This window comes from Dermacentor variabilis, chromosome 1 (assembly GCF_050947875.1).
Source record: "Dermacentor variabilis isolate Ectoservices chromosome 1, ASM5094787v1, whole genome shotgun sequence".
In the NCBI taxonomy this organism is placed as follows: domain Eukaryota; kingdom Metazoa; phylum Arthropoda; class Arachnida; order Ixodida; family Ixodidae; genus Dermacentor; species Dermacentor variabilis.
In genome coordinates this window covers 74880053-74895644 of record NC_134568.1, presented here as the reverse complement: position 1 = coordinate 74895644, position 15592 = coordinate 74880053, and the positions used below count along the sequence as shown (strand labels likewise).

At 48.8% G+C, this 15592-nt stretch overlaps 1 long non-coding RNA gene across 1 annotated transcript; it reads left to right on the top strand.

Annotated features, from left to right (window-relative positions):
- The first annotated feature begins 9048 nt into the window (after positions 1 to 9048).
- Positions 9049 to 13139, top strand: LOC142571540 (uncharacterized). Its single transcript, XR_012825902.1, has 3 exons — positions 9049 to 9120; positions 9299 to 9378; positions 12977 to 13139. It is a non-coding gene; the product is annotated as an uncharacterized LOC142571540 (long non-coding RNA).
- The last annotated feature ends 2453 nt before the right edge of the window (positions 13140 to 15592 follow it).

Here is a 15592-nt window from a genome sequence, read left to right as displayed (position 1 = left end):
CTGAGGCAATTTTAGCACTGGTTCGGGTATTGCTGCCCCATGCGGAAGCACGTGAAATATACAGAACATTTCACCTAACTAGAACCAAACATTAAAAAAAAATGATGCATCACAGATGAATGCCACGAGTGGCCAGAGAAAGTGGCCAGAGTGGCCGTAGTACACATAGGGCTTGGTGGCATGCCTAGAAAGCGTTTCTGCTCATCCTAAAGGTCTCTTACTGCCCCTACCTCTTCAAGTGGGTCTTCTTCCCCATTATCGCCGGTCGGGACAACCGCACAGCCGCATAACGCAGTCGTACGGTACAAGTGAAAGAGAAAGGGAGCCGCTATGCCGTTCTACCACTGTGCATCGAGTTGGACACAAAAGGTGCTACAGAAGAGGCGGGAAAAAGAGAACAACGGTCGCGGTTGGCGTGAAGGAAGGATTTGTCGAGGGTTTTACAGCGGCGGATCTTCGTTTTCCTGTATCCTTCTCACTGCGCGTTGTTCCCGGCCCACTGGCGGTGACGAATGACTCCATGGCGTGACAGCAGCAGCGCGCTTCGTGGCCTCACTGGGCCGGCGCTGGCAGCGTGGACAGCAGCTGCGCTCACGCGCCTCGCTCGGCGCGCGTGCACGGACGTGCTGTTGACTCGCTCGCTGCTGCACGTGTCCCCGCGTTGACTTAGCTGTCATGAGCTGCGGGCGAGCGGACGTGCGTTCTTTCTCTGTTTTCTGCTGCTGTTCCGGACGCTTGAAAAGGAATGCGAAACGACCTTGAATTTTGCTTCCCTCCTTGCCGGGCGTGCTGTGCCGAGAAATAGCGACATACTGGCGTGACCAGCTGATATATTGGATTGGATTGGAGAAACTTTATTTATGCCTGCAGTTGGGCGCTCGCGCGCCCCGACGAGGGCCTACGTCATCCTCGAAGGTGCCGTTACTCGGCGCGGGTCTCCGCTCGCCGTTGCCGGCTCGCTGGGTCCGTGCCTTTCGAGCGCCTCGAGGACCTGCTGGACGTCCCAGAGCTGATCGTCTCGGTGCATCGAGCTGGACACAAAAGGTGCTACAGAAGAGGCGGGAAAAAGAGAACAACGGTCGCGGTTGGGTTGTTCTCTTTTATAAGTGACTTTCCCTTGTTTAGTAGCGAATTGTAAAGTTAACTGTGCGGCGTTCTCGCGATGGCTCGCGCCGATCTTGGCGATAATACTAAGGGGTGTGTGCGATCCGTCGCGAGAACATTTTTCTGTACGCGGAAACGTGCTCTTGTTCGCAGTTGGAATTTGCTATGACACGTTAGCTTGAGCTCCTGCTGCATGGTTACAAGAGGGAGAGCGCGGAAAATTGGAGGTTCGCCTCCATTAAATCCATTAGTCCGTTAAATTATTTAGAAGACGGGGGGACGAGATGATTTCTAAGTAGAGACAATCAAATGCACGTAAATAATACAAAAATGAGTGCCACTACTCTTAAAGTTTATCGCTCAGTTCGTGCGCCTTGAAAGAAGCGCAGCTTAAAGCCCTTTTTGCTGACAATGGCCTGGACACACTGAATTCTCCCCTATGACGATGAAATTGACCTTACAGTAGACCTTGCCATGCACTCGGACGTACCAACGCGGCCAAGGCATGCATTCCGCGTTGTCGGCATAAAGGCGAAATTCGCTGTATACTCACCGTTTGTCGGGCAGCTGCAGACGCAGTGCAACGAAGTCCCGCGTTTCTTCGAGTCCAGTCACGGCATGGCTATGGTTCACGAAGGAAGGTAATGAGCAAGACGCCATAGGCACGGTAAGCGCAGCGTGGTTTGTCGCGTCCCGCCTGCTTACGGAGCACCTGTGGTGTTTTGTTGGCAGCTTCTTCGAGTATAGGGCTGCGAACTTCACTCTTCTTCTTCCTGCTTGCTGTCCCTCCTTCCGTCTTCTCCTTCACACTTTTCATGCATGCTGGCCAATGTTCCGGTGTCGCATTAAACCGTTACGATGCGGTCAACATTCCCCATTCAGCCAATCTCTATATCTTTCAGCTACTAAGGGCAATTGTACAGGCTTCCTAGCGCGGTCTGGTTTGCACTATGTAGCGGGAGATGTCACAGGGCAGGGGCCGAATTCACAGAGTTTTTGATCTTGATCGTTTGGCATTGGCAAGCCCCTTTCGCTAATGATGTCCAACATAATTATTCGCTGGAATATGCTTACGAACAATATTTTTTTCGGAAGAACTCTTTTCGTGAATACGGGCCCAGGTGTATTATTGTGTCCTCGCAGCCCAGAGTTGTTTCAAAAACTATCCACTTAACTATAGTGCGCTCTGCGTGCCACAATCTGCCCGCGTCTGTTCGAATCTAGGGCCAAATTCCCCAAAGTTTTAATGCGAAAGCATTATACGCCCCGTTAGACGAAAATCTGGCGTTGTAGTCGGTGGCGTGACCGAATGATGGCACCAAAAATGGCCGACGGCGTAGAGTAAAACAACATACAAAAAAATTCTGGAGTTGACGTCAAATATCTCAGGGAGATTCTTGCAAATAAAGTGAATTAATGCCTTCGAAAATACTATCAGGTAAATTTCTGGCTGGGTGGGAACCGAACCCGAGCCACCGGGATGCGAGACGAGCACGCTTCCCCGCCGCCTCGGCGGCTCCACGGTTCTGGTTGACTAAATGCGCGCCTGGCACGTGCGTCATTGCGCACATCACGTCGCAGCGATCTGGCTGACTAAACGTGTGACCTAGAGCGCGCGTCGCTGGGCACGTGACGGCGCATCCAATGGGTAGGAGGTGGCGCCACGTCATGAGTGTATAAAAGGAGTGGATAAAATAAAAAGCACGAATGTCCAATTGAACGCCGCTGAGTGGTCCTTCGAGTTATGAACTCCTCGCGGGCAAGCAAGTGCGTTGAGCGCTTAGAGCGTTTTCATGTGGCCTTACCGAGGCGCAGTTAAAACCCAGGCGAGAGCTTACGCGGACAGGGAACGCGCAGAAACAAAAACATTACGCCAAGAGGACTACAATGCTTCCGCATTCCCACGCGTAAGCACTCTTATACGTCTGCGGATTTTCTTTTCTTTTTTTTTTTCATTCGTAAAAGGCTGTTAGGGCCGACTATTTCTGGCAGTAATTCTAACATCATGATTTGCTGGTGCCTAGCTGCTTCTACGAACTCCTTTAGCGTTAGAACTGTATTTGTGAATACCGGCCCTGATGATCACAGAAGCAGACTTCAAAGCCTGTATAGTCTTAAAGCTTCTCATACGCAGATGTCGTCCGCTATTGGCAATCGCCTAGGCAATGCCTTAGGCTCAGGAACGCTTGCATATGAGAGCCCGCATTCACAAAAATCTCCTAAGCTATATAGAATTGTTCGTAAAAGCAAATTACAGCCAATTCTCGTGATGGGTTCATCATTAGCGAACGCGACCGCAGCCAGTGACAATGAGCACTTACAAACGTAAACCTTCGCAGGCTGACACGAGGCGCAACAGCCTCCTACGTGGCTTTGTCGATTACAACCTTCCTATTTGCCTAAATTTTACAACGGTTTCGAGAAGTAAAGCGAGCCTCCTTATTGATAGTAAATGTGTCTTGTGCTCTGTGTTTTAAGAGACGGAGATTAGCTCATGGGCCCTATCCAGGCACGATCTCACTCTCTTCATGCTTTACCGATCTCGAGGCGTAAACATTCACGTCCCTCTTGGGCGTCTGCTAAGGGCACGACGACTGCACCCTTCGGCAGTTACGCTTTTGCCGGGTGAAATTCGCCGGATTTCATCATGGCCGCCGAAATTAGGAGCGCCAGTTTTTGCATGTCTGCAACCGGTTATGAAATATTTTTCTTTTCTTTTTACATAGATCTGTACAACCGAAGTATAGCCTGTATTTAGAGGGAACATGGGCCTTTGTCAAGCCGCGCTCTTCCGGCTTTTCGCCCACGTTCCTGACATTGTGTAATGTCATGATGTCGAATAAATCGGTCTGTCTGTCAACCCCTCGCTTAACAGACTTGCATTAGGTGCAACGATTAGGATCATTAGGACCAACCGTCTCACTGTTTCGGCTAAAATGTTAGTCTAATTTTCATTATTACTCGTTTGATTACCTCCCCGAGTCATTTTAATATATCGCCGTGGTGAGAACAATGCCGAGGAGATCGCATAACTACTAGATCTTCCGTATTTTAAAGCAATTTCAAATGCCTTTTCTAAAACGCCTTGTATAAACGCGATCAAGAAATTTATAACGGCTAATCGAATTGTTCACAGAGAAGTGTCTCCAGTTTGGTGTTCTCTAAAATAGGGCAAGCCTTTCCGTTTAGGGAACTCGGGCATTTTTTAAAAATTATTATTCAGTGTTCACGCAAATGCTTTCTCTCTCTCTCACTTTATTTTTCTATTCTTCTTTTTAACGTGGATAGCTTTGTTTCGCTCTTTCGCGCGTTTTCGTGGTCGGTGGTTGGATTTTCACCGCTGACACAAAGATGGTGGCGTAAAGGGAACGTGCTCTTGCGCAACCGAGTTGCGGTTCGCGTTCGTCGCCCAACGCCAACTATATATATTGTAGCTCTTTGAGACGTACTTGCCGTATACCTATACTACCGCTACAGTTATGCTGGTTAACGGCTCTACTCTCCACAGAATTACCCGATGATATAACGAACGCTACCTAGTTAGCCTCACTGCAACGAACATGCGTCGCCAAACTTGGGCATGATTCCTTTAAAAGCGAATGGATATTTAGAAGTGTTCGGCTAATCGCTTATACATTGACGATCATCGTCGATGGTTTCTGCGTGATCTTGTGTGTTTTTTTTTTTCAGCCGTCGTACAGTTGACTGGCCGAACGGCTTTTTGTTGCACGCCAAGGCAACACGTATAACACCACGGGGACGCGCGTATCGCGAATATGAGCACTGATTTCTACACGTCGGCCTAGACAGGCTTTCACGCGTTCAATCGAGCACACGACGGCAGGCCAGCTGGCGCCTCTGTGCTCGGTGCAAGCGTAGAGGAGGAGGGCACCCGCATTATGGAGGAGGGGGGGGCGCGCTAGCTAGCCGCGATTCATTGTCACGGAGGAACACGCGCAAAGCTGTAGGGACAGCCTGCGAGACGAGGCGGCAGGCTTCGATGCGTTCGCCCAGGCTCCGCTCGCATTATGCTCCGAGGGCGTAAACATTCGTCATCCCCAACAGCCAAACAGCGAAAGCTATGGGCCGTGGTTTGCGACGATTTCTGCAGGAAGGCCGGAACAGGAGTCGTGGCGATGCCATGCGGGAGAACTTAAAGTCTTGCATGAAGCCGAATTCACGAAAAAGTTGTAACGCTAGAAATGTTCGTATTTGGCAAGTGCCAGATAACTTTCATGTCGGAGGGAAAGAGATAAGTAGAAGACAGGGATAATAATAATATTTGGGGTTTTACGTGCCAAAACCACTTTCTGATTATGAGGCACGCCGTAGTGGAGGACTTCGGAAATTTTCACCACCTGTGGTTCTTTAACGTGCACCTAAATCTAAGCACACGGGTGTTTTCGCATTTCGCCCACATCGAAATGCGGCCGCCGTGGCCGGGATTCGATCCCGCGACCTCGTGCTCAGCAGCCCAACACCATAGCCACTGAGCAACCACGGCGGGTTAGAAGGCAGGGAGGTTAACCAGAATAACGTCCGGTTGGCTACCCTACACCGGGGGAAGGGGGAAGGGGGAAACAAAGATAACAGGGAGAGAGAGGAGGGAAGGAAAGAAGGAAATTGCGGTGAGTTCGCTGACGTGTGTGGTCTTACAGAAATTGCATTAATAGTCACAGGTGGTCGCACAAGCCCGTCGTCCTTAAGAAGCACAAAAGCGCCTTCACCGCTTTATGGGCCGATGGGCGATGGGGACGGTGTTCCAGCAGCGCCTGCACAGAAAGCGGCCGATTGTCCAGTTTTTGGAAAGCTTTGGCAAGTTCTTGTCTCTCTTGGGTGTATCGTGGACAGTGGCACAGCGGGTGATCGATGTTTTCTTCGGTGCCACAGACCTCGCATGCTGCACTGTCAGTCATTCCAATTAATGTAGAGTATGCCTTTGTGAAGGCAACTCCTAACCAAAGGCGACAGAGAAGCGCAGCTTCACGTCGAGGAAGTCCGAGTGGAGGTCGGAGTAGTAGGGAGGGGTTTAGTCGATGCAGCCGTGTAAGTCGTAAGTTTGGCGAGTTCCACTCGGTCAGTGTGAGACTGCGTGCCAGGTGTCGAAGCTGCTTTGCGGCGTCTGTCCTCGAAAGCGGAAATGAAACGCTGTGCTCTTCTTGATGTGCTGTGCGAGCAGCGTTATCGGCGGAATCATTGCCACTGATTCCACAATGGCCAGGTACCCATTGAAAAACGACCTCGTGACCTTCTTGTTGGACGTGATGGTAACGTTTCGCGACTTCGTATGTCAATTGGTCATGGCATCCATGTCGGAGAACTGACTGCGTGCACTGTAATGCCGATTTTTAATCACAGAACACAGCCCATTTTGTAGGTCTTTCAGAATCAATCAATTCCAGTGCTCGACGCAGGGCCGTTAGTTCTGCTGCCGTTGAGGTCGTGACATGCGATATCTTGAACCGCAGTGTCATTCCTCGCGTTGGTATAACCACGGCACCAGCAGAACTGCACGACGTAGTCGATCCATCGGTATAGATGTGCACGTGGTTGCTGTACTTCTCATGCAAAAGAAGTAAGCTCAGCTGTTTTAGAGCAGGGGCCGGTATATCTGTCTTCTTCTGTAGTCCTGGAATCATTATATGTACTTGTGGACGGCTCAAACACCACGGAGGAAACGCTGGCTGGCCGCAGGTGCGTACCCTGAAGTAAACGACGCACGATGTGCATTGACAATACCGCTAAAGGCTCGCCAAGTGGTGGGAAGGGGTCCTAGCATAATGCCTGAGATGCATACTCATTGTCTCAACGGTAATGTGCGTCGTGATTGGGTAATCCTGCGCAAGGGCAATGGTTTCAGCCGTTGATGCACTGCGTGGTAAGCCAAGACATATCTTAAGGGCTTGGGCTTGAATACTCTGAATCGTACGCAGGTTAGTCTTGCAGGTATTGGATATTGCAGGCATGCTGTATCGCAGGAAACCAACGAACAACGCCATGTACAGCTGTAACATAGCGTGTATAGATACTCCCCAAATTTTTCCTGCAAGGAACCTGAACAGGTGACAGATAGCAGTCAGCCGCTTTCTCACGTAATTCACGTGCGGAGTCCAAGATAGGTCTCTGTCAATTACGACTCCCAAGAACCTGTGACTTCTGCTGTATGGTATAAGTTGCCCGTTAATAGATACGCCGTAAGCAGACATTCGCTTCCTCGTGAATGCCACCATTGCGCACTTCCCGCATGAAATTTCAAGTCGTTGTTCACGAAGGTAGCAAGATGTCATTGTGGCTGCCTTCTGAAGCCGAGCGCGAAGCTGAAGCCGTGTAACACCTGATGCCCAAATGCAGATGTCGTCCGCATAGATGGAAAGTCGTACGATGCTTGGCAGGTTGTCAACTAATCCACAGAGGGTGAGATTGAAAAGAGTCGGGCTAAGCACTCCGCCTTGAGGGACTCCTCGGCTACCGTAATGCTCGCATGTCGGGCCATTTTCTGTGTGCACGTAGAATGGTCTCCTCTGCAAGTAGCTGCATACCCACATATATATCTTACCACCAAGTCCGACGGCTTCTAACGCGCTAAGGATGTCGGACTTATACATAAGGCGGCCGACCAACGGCGGAACAGCACTCACGAAGAAAAAGCTTTGTGAATTCGGCCCCTGCGCTATATACCTATATATATTGCGTTCAAGGCCGTCTTCGCATTGAAAAATGCGTGCGAATGGTATGGGTTCGTGCCTGCAAAAGAAAAAGCTCGTTTTTTCTTTGTGTTTGCTTTCTTTTAGTGCATTACCACGCAAGATTGTGATGTAACACCTACGTGTTAGCGGTGGCTGAACGGTACCGTGTAAGCCTGAGTCGCCCACCACTTGTTCACAGGGATGATATAGTAAAGGGTAGAAGAAAAGTAATTTTTGTTCAAACAAGCTTTTCACCCTACATTGCTGACCGATGACACTCTATTCTATAGTGTTACTGTGTATATATATATATATATATATATATATATATATATGTGTGTGTGTGTGTGTGTGTGTGTGTGTGTGTGTGTGTGTCACCAAACGAAACGTGCTTGCGAGTACAGAGAGATGAAAATAGAGGGAGAGAAAGGCAAAGGGATGTGGCAGGTGAGAGATAGAAAAAGAATGAAAAAAAAACCACACACAAAATACAGAATTGTGTCTGTGGGCACTCTCACGCAGTCTGTTAAGGCGTTCCTAGTGTTACACAGTGTCAGCGTCCCATCCTATACGTCACACAGTGTACAATCACAACTTGTCACAAAGTCCGGTGTCTTTTAAATAACGCAGCAGTGCCTTCAAAGCAGCTCGCGCTGATGTTCGCGTAGGCCAATTTCCAAGGTTGTTGTTTTCCGTTAGTGGGCGCTTGTCCAGTTGGTCTATGGTGGCTGAGAGGACCGCTCTTTGCGGGTTGAAACGAGGGCACTCACAAAGAACATGCGCGATTGTTTCGTTGTACCCGCAGAAGTCACAAAGTGGGCTATTGGCCATTCGGATAAGAAAGGAGTATGCATTTCAAAATGCTACTGCAAGCCATAGACGGACTAGAAGGATGCAGATACGTCATGTAAGGTCGGGGGTGAAATACGGAGCTGTAAATTAGGGTCCAAGGTATGAAGACGTGCACTTGTAAACTCAGATGAATTCCACTGAGCTGATGTTAATTCACGCGCAAGTGCGGAAAGTTTTTTCGCTGCGTCGGCTCTCGAAAGAGGAATGGCAACGCAGCTGACGCCGCTTTTGGTCGATCGCAGCTGCATCCGCTCGATCACTGCCATGCATGCCCCAGTAACTAGGCAACCACCGATATATTATATCGTGTCCTTCGGCGACTTTGCGATGGTGGACTTCTCTGATCTATGTGACGAGCTGCTCATGTTATCCATGGCGCAGTGCTGAGAGTACACTCTGGAGGGCTGCCTTGGAATCGCAGAAGATTGACCATGCAGGGGTGGTTCCTCCTGAATGAAATGAAGAGCCACACGGAGAGGTACCAGTTCAGCAGCTGTCGTTGATAATACCTGAGATGTTTTAGGCTGTATTTTGACGGATCTTGCTGGAAGCACCACCGCGGCAGCTAAACTTGTAGGTGTGACTGAGCCATCGATGTAAACATGTACGCGGCCACAGTGCACCTCATGTAAATGTCCTAATGTGGCTTGTTTCAGGTAAAACGACGGCATGTTAGCTTTCTTCGTGATTCCTGGGATGGTGAGGCGTATTTCCGGTTGGTGCAGGCCCCATAAAGGTGAGGATGGTCTTGCTGTAGGCATGCAGTTCGATGGCAACGAGGTACGATTGGCAGCAATTATACGACTGAAAGTTGTGCGTGGCCTATCTGCAGGTAAAGAAGCAAGATGGTGGGGAAGCAGTCGGGCAACGTGCCGAATGTGCGCCCTGAGAGCGTCGGTGGCTACGTATACTTTGATATTGGGTGATCTCGCACTATGAAAATAGTTGCCGCGGTAGATGCACACTTCGGAAGACCGAGAGGGCTTGAGTTTGTAGTCCCTGCAGTACACGCAGGTTTGTTTCGAAGGTGTTGCCTATCACTGGGAGGCTGTATCTTACGAAACCGAGGAGCCAGACGTTATAAAGCTCCAGCATTGACTACACACATACGCGCACATATATATATATATATATATATATATATATATATATATATATATATATATATATATATATATATTGGCTTCGTACAAGCCAGAAAAGACGCATACGCGAAAGACGGGTGGCGACGCCTCCTTCGACGAGCTCCCGCACTAGCTCGCCGTGACGTCATGGATTCTTGACATGCGTCCGTACTCGGGTCTAGTTCCTTTTTTATATATCTGTAAAGAATGACTACATGGTGTTCTCGAAAAGAGCCAAAGACTCAATTTGTCAAGTTTCGAGAGAAATTTTTCCTACTTTGAAATTCGTGACATATATAACATTGACGTGTACAGGTGCTGGGGTTTCGACGCGAAATTAGAAAACAAGAAAAGAATGGGAACAAAACTTTGACCTTCAATTTCTTTTCTCACAGTCGACATATTATCGTGAAATTAGCGAAAATGTAGTTTTTGAAACAATACTTTGTAAGTCTAAATTGACTTAACGTTTCTCTTTAAGCGTCCGTTTAGCAACCATGGCAGCCTATATAGCAATTAAAGTATGCACGCATGCTTCGCACGAACGCACGATTTTCCGACTCGAGGCGAGAACGTGCTTCTGGGAGTGGGCGAAAGCAAGCGGGAGCGAAGGCAATGCAAGGGCGACGTTTTGCGCAAGATGCGGCTGCGCACGCGCAACGTCTCTTTAGTGCCCGTTACATAACAGGCGCCGCGCCGGTGGAATGCCCCTCTCCGGGCGTCACTCCGCCGAAGGCTACATTAGCGGCGGCAGCGCCGTCAGACCCGGCTGTGTGGGCAACGGAGAGAGGCTTGCCTTGGCATTTTGCGTTCTCGCGTAAAGGAGGCGAGCGAGTCTCTGCCGCACACCGCCTCGCGTTACGACAGTAATGGAGAGAAAAGTAAGGCAGCGCGGGCCGCAGTCGACAACTGCTTTTGTCTGTGCCGTCGCGCAAAACAGGAACCGCTGGAGGGGCGTCGTCGCACTCTACCCCGTTGTTGTTGTTTTCTTCTTCTTTACGTTTGTCACTCTTAATTTAGGGGCATGAAGAAGAGTGCGAGTGCGCACAAAACCTGGGGAAGTGGGGTCGGGTTTCACTAAGTGGCACACAAAACCCTTCTTTTTTTTTTTTTCTGCGACGGAGCTACGACGCAACGCACGAGATTCGTTTGTGCGGGCTACGTGGGCACGAGTGCCTGAGTGCGCGTTCCTTTCCACAAGAAGTGGCGTTTTCTCTTTCCGTTAATCAGGTTGACTCGTGCATTTCCATTCGCTAGCACTGAAGGTTAGAGCCCGCATTCGGGGGCAAACATTTAGACATGTTCGTAAGATGCAAGCCGATCGCGTGATCGCTGGACGTATGACTATTGAACGCGGCCTGTCAATGGCAAATATCGCTTACGAAAGAAAAGCTTTGTGAATTTGGCCCCATATATTCTTTAATTATAGACAATGGCATACGTCGCAGGGTGTGTCTGCGTCAACCGTAGTCGAAGACATTGCTTGTCCGAATTGCCGAATCGTTTATACTATATATGTACTGCGTTACTGCGCGTACAGATATACACATACGGTGCTACAGATAACCTTTTACCGACAAAACTTGGCCGAATTCACAGTCTTTCGTTCGCAAGTACTCTTTGCAATTGACTGGCCGCCTTCGCTAATAATTTATCCACCGTTAGGATCGGCTGGATTTTGATCTAACCATTGCCTCGTCGTCCCGCCTTCTACCCTGACCCAGTGGCCCAAGTTGTCTAATAGATTGGATCACTAGGCAAGCGCTCGTGGTAATGATGCATTGCTAATTATAGCCTAAGAGATTCTTTTTTTTTCTAAATGGGCCCTTGATTTTTATTCATACTCAAAAAGAATCTTCCACTAAAGTTGTTCCTGAGAGAAGACGAGAGCCAATTGGTGATGTCGCACCTATCATTAGTGGAGGTGACCGGCGCATTGCAACCAACCCTTGCGAACTAAAAGCGCTCAGGATTCGGCCTAGGGCCCGTATTCACAAAAAGCTATGCTAGAATTGTTCGTAAGAGTAAATTCCAGTTAACCCTGATGCTGAGCATGCTATTAGTCAAGGCGGTCATCCTATAGGACAGAGGGCATTTCCTAAGTTCTAAGTTTCAGAACTTAGAGCGCATAGTAGCCGGCGGGTTCATATACCCCGTTTGGTTACTTGGACCGCAGTGTTGAGCTAAGTTTTCAACCTTACTATTAACACCCTAGATGAATCCCTGAGAACGCGCGAGATAGGATAGTTTAATTTTTTTTTTTTTTTTTTGCGCGCCAAATGAACCGCACGCGTTCTAACCTTAATGCGCAAGCCGCCAGCAATGCGTGTACAATGCTGAACTCTATACTTCTATGTGAGCCCAATTATTTGCCAGACGACAAGCGAGAACGGTAACAGCGAAAGTTAACAAGTTGTACATATGCAACAACACCTTTCTTTGTGTGTGTGTGTTCTCTCACTTTCACTGCTTTATTTTCCTCTGCTTCCACTTGTGCCTCCCTCTTTACGGGTGGAGGCTGCTCCCTCGGTGCTTCCCCCCCCCCTCCCTCGTTTCCCCTCGGCGCGTTGACCCGCTTTCCGGTGTTTTCTCCGTCTTGCACGCGCGCGCCCGAGCCAGCGGCGCGTCGATCGAGATTGAAAGTGGGATGCGGTTTCATTCCGGCCTCCCATTCCGGTCAAGGATACGGACGCGGCGACGGCCTGCGTCTCGTCGCCGAGGCAGCGCTTTTGTTTGGCCAGCCGGCCAGCGACCGAGCGCGCCGGCGGGTGGCGTAATTCGCCGCCCAACCTCGATTCCGTCTTGCGATGCCGCCGCAGCTGAGCAGGCACTGTCTCCCCCGCCTGCTTCGCTTTTTGGCCCACCGCTGGGCGACTGGTGATAGCTTTATTTGATTGTTTGCTTCGTTTTTGTTAACGTTATGCAATATTATGGCTGTTCTTTTTTCTTTTTTCTTGCTCCTCCAAATTCTGGATTGCTTTTCTTGCTTGTTTAGCTGGCCACCGTACCTGTAGACCTTGGTCCCGCTCGAAATCACGCACGCGTTGCCACCATGCACATTATTTGCGCGCTACCTGTTTTCGAGTGTCGCCATCGCCTGCCAGTCTTTCCTCCCCCTTTCCCCCCTCGTCTACCATTTCTTTCTCTGCAACACTTAGCAGGTCTAGTGTTTGTTTGTTTTTAATCCTCGGCGCCTGTTCTCGGCCACAGAAACTCGTGAGGAGCAGATCGACTCCTGTGCACCAAAGTCTGAGCAGCTGAACAATATAGGCTGCAGGAGCGACAGCCGAGACCTGTCCAGGCATTCTTCTGCGACGTGATTATGACGCGAAAATAGTGAATAAAGCATGCCCGCACGGCGTATTTGCATTGAGGTTTCAAGGATTGGATGGATAGATAAGTCAAATGAAGATTCCGTAAGGCGACAGCGTGAGCAAGTACGCTTGCATCGGCCACTTATCCGGTATCTGCTCGGAGAAATGAGGGTGAAGCGGCAATAGCGCGTATCGATGCTTCATTCTGTCTGAAGAGATCAAAGCAGTAATGAGCTCGTATATCCCGTATCCGGTTACATTGGTAACGTTGCGTCAGACAATGCTGTCCGGAGAGGTCCCCACCAGACGTCCCGGGAACAAAGGCCCACAAAGGCTGTTCAATAGCTTCTTCGCTTCAACAAGGGTCGCATTAAACCGGCTGCACTCGATGCGGCTTTCAGAATCGAGGTCCTTGGACCATGATAGTGCGCGTCGCTGGTGCAGAAAACAAGGAGAGGGTTACTCATGGTCCTCAAATCGACAGGTATTTGAACACATGACTTGCTGCGCATCGTCACGTGTGCACGCACTAGTGCTCTCTCTCTCTCTCTCTCTCTATCTCATTCCGTTCCTTGATCCCTTTCTCTCAGTGCAGGGTAGTAAACCAGACGTGCGTCTAATTACCCTCCTCGTTTTTCATTTCTTCAATCTCTCTCTCTCTCTCTTGCCTCAAACAAGTTGGCAAGCGTTCATTCGAGTCCGTAAGAAGGAGGCGCCGCTCTCTGAAGGAGTTGTAGCCACTGTCAAGGCTATTTTCGCGAGCATCGAATCGCATGTCTGAAGCATCGAAGTTCCTCAGGAAAGCGCAAGTGAACGTCTGTAGGCGGAGAGCCACTCAGATGTGACTGCCTTTCAAGGTAACCTTGAACAGAGAGTCGACGCACCCGTAAGGTTCGCAAACACATAGTGCTGTTTTACGCGTCTCTTTCGCTCCACCGTTGACGTGGAACAAGTGCTGCTGCTGCCATACGTGTGCTTCACACATATCGCAGCATTACTCCCTTTGTTAGACGCTGCAAACATTTCTATTCGGGAAAGCACAGCGCGCACCAAGATGAAGCTCTCGGCAAATGCAATAACTTTGGTTTGGGCAAGTTGACGCGACATGCTGACGCCTCAACAGAGCGAAATGAGGCGGAAAAATTCACTTACACACACAAAACGATCGCTGTATTCAATACTCCACACAATTTAGTCCTATAGACTCTTTGTTATGCGGCCTGTATTCCGAAGCGCATTGTTGAACGCCTAACTGAATGCATGACAATACATATACGAGTAGCTTTCTATAGCTTTTTTCTTGATTCAGAAACTACATTCTTAATCTGGTTACACATAGATTCCTGCTAGTAAGAGTAAATTTTTTTATGCAAAAACGTTTCTCTTAAGAGTAACACGCATTCCAGCGAAAATACGCGTATTGCATGGAGCAGTGACTCAGCGAAATGAAAATCGCAATATCCATATAGCAGTGTCCCAGTTATGTTTTGTCTGGATCTTCATTTCATATACGCTAACAGTAATTTTACCTGACTTATTGTTCCCCAGAGGTCTATCTGGCCACAACATTTCACATAACCGGCGCCTTTCTTTAAGAAAGGAAAAGGCGCCAGCCGGTGCAGAAATACGGATGTTTGCACTCTGGAGGTGGGGAACAATCCCACAACCTTCGCATTTAGCGTGCGATGCTCTACCAATTGAGCATCGCACGAATATTTATGGGATCGTTGCCTACCTGCGGCAACTTGTTTTTTCATCCACTTTCATTTCCATTAATTTATCGTTTCTTTATTTCATTTATTAAGCACAAGTAATTTCCTCTATGTTGTCCTTGGTGTCAGTGCTTGTTGGCTTCTGATGATAGTGTTGGCCGAAGGCATTTAACGAGATACGTAGTTCTCAATAACGAAACTCAGCAAGAAAAAAAAATATTTTTCTGTATGTTGTCTGTAGGCAAGACTCGTCGATAAATGGTTAAGTACAAGCAATTTTGTGCACAAGTATCAAAAGCAGCATAAGACTGAAAAAAAGAGAAAAACAGACTTGAAAGTTTCTGCACATTTTTACTACTATTGCAGATAATAAAGTTGCTTGATGTTTGCCGAGAATGTAGACTAATAATTCTAGAAGAAGAGTAAAACTTAGATTCTCTTTCCGCATAGGTGGTGCCCTCAGATCCCCTACGAGCCCCTTGTAGATCTTCCTCAGTGTATTCATGAACCTTATTGAACAACAGGATGGCTATCGAAGTGGCCATATCTCCACAACAGTGCGTGAAGAAAATCTTTTCGGGCACAGCAACAAAACCTTGCTGTTTTCAAACTCGGAGGCAATTGGGGTTTTGCTTTGAACACAGCAAAACAACAACTTTTCATCTGTCAACCTATCAGTTCTAAGACACATGGCCTTCGCCTGAGCACTAGTGAAAGTTGGAGAATGAGCTAGTGCTTCCTTGTACTTTCACCAGGAAAACTCGCCATCTAGGCAAAACTTGTGGGCGTGACGACTGATC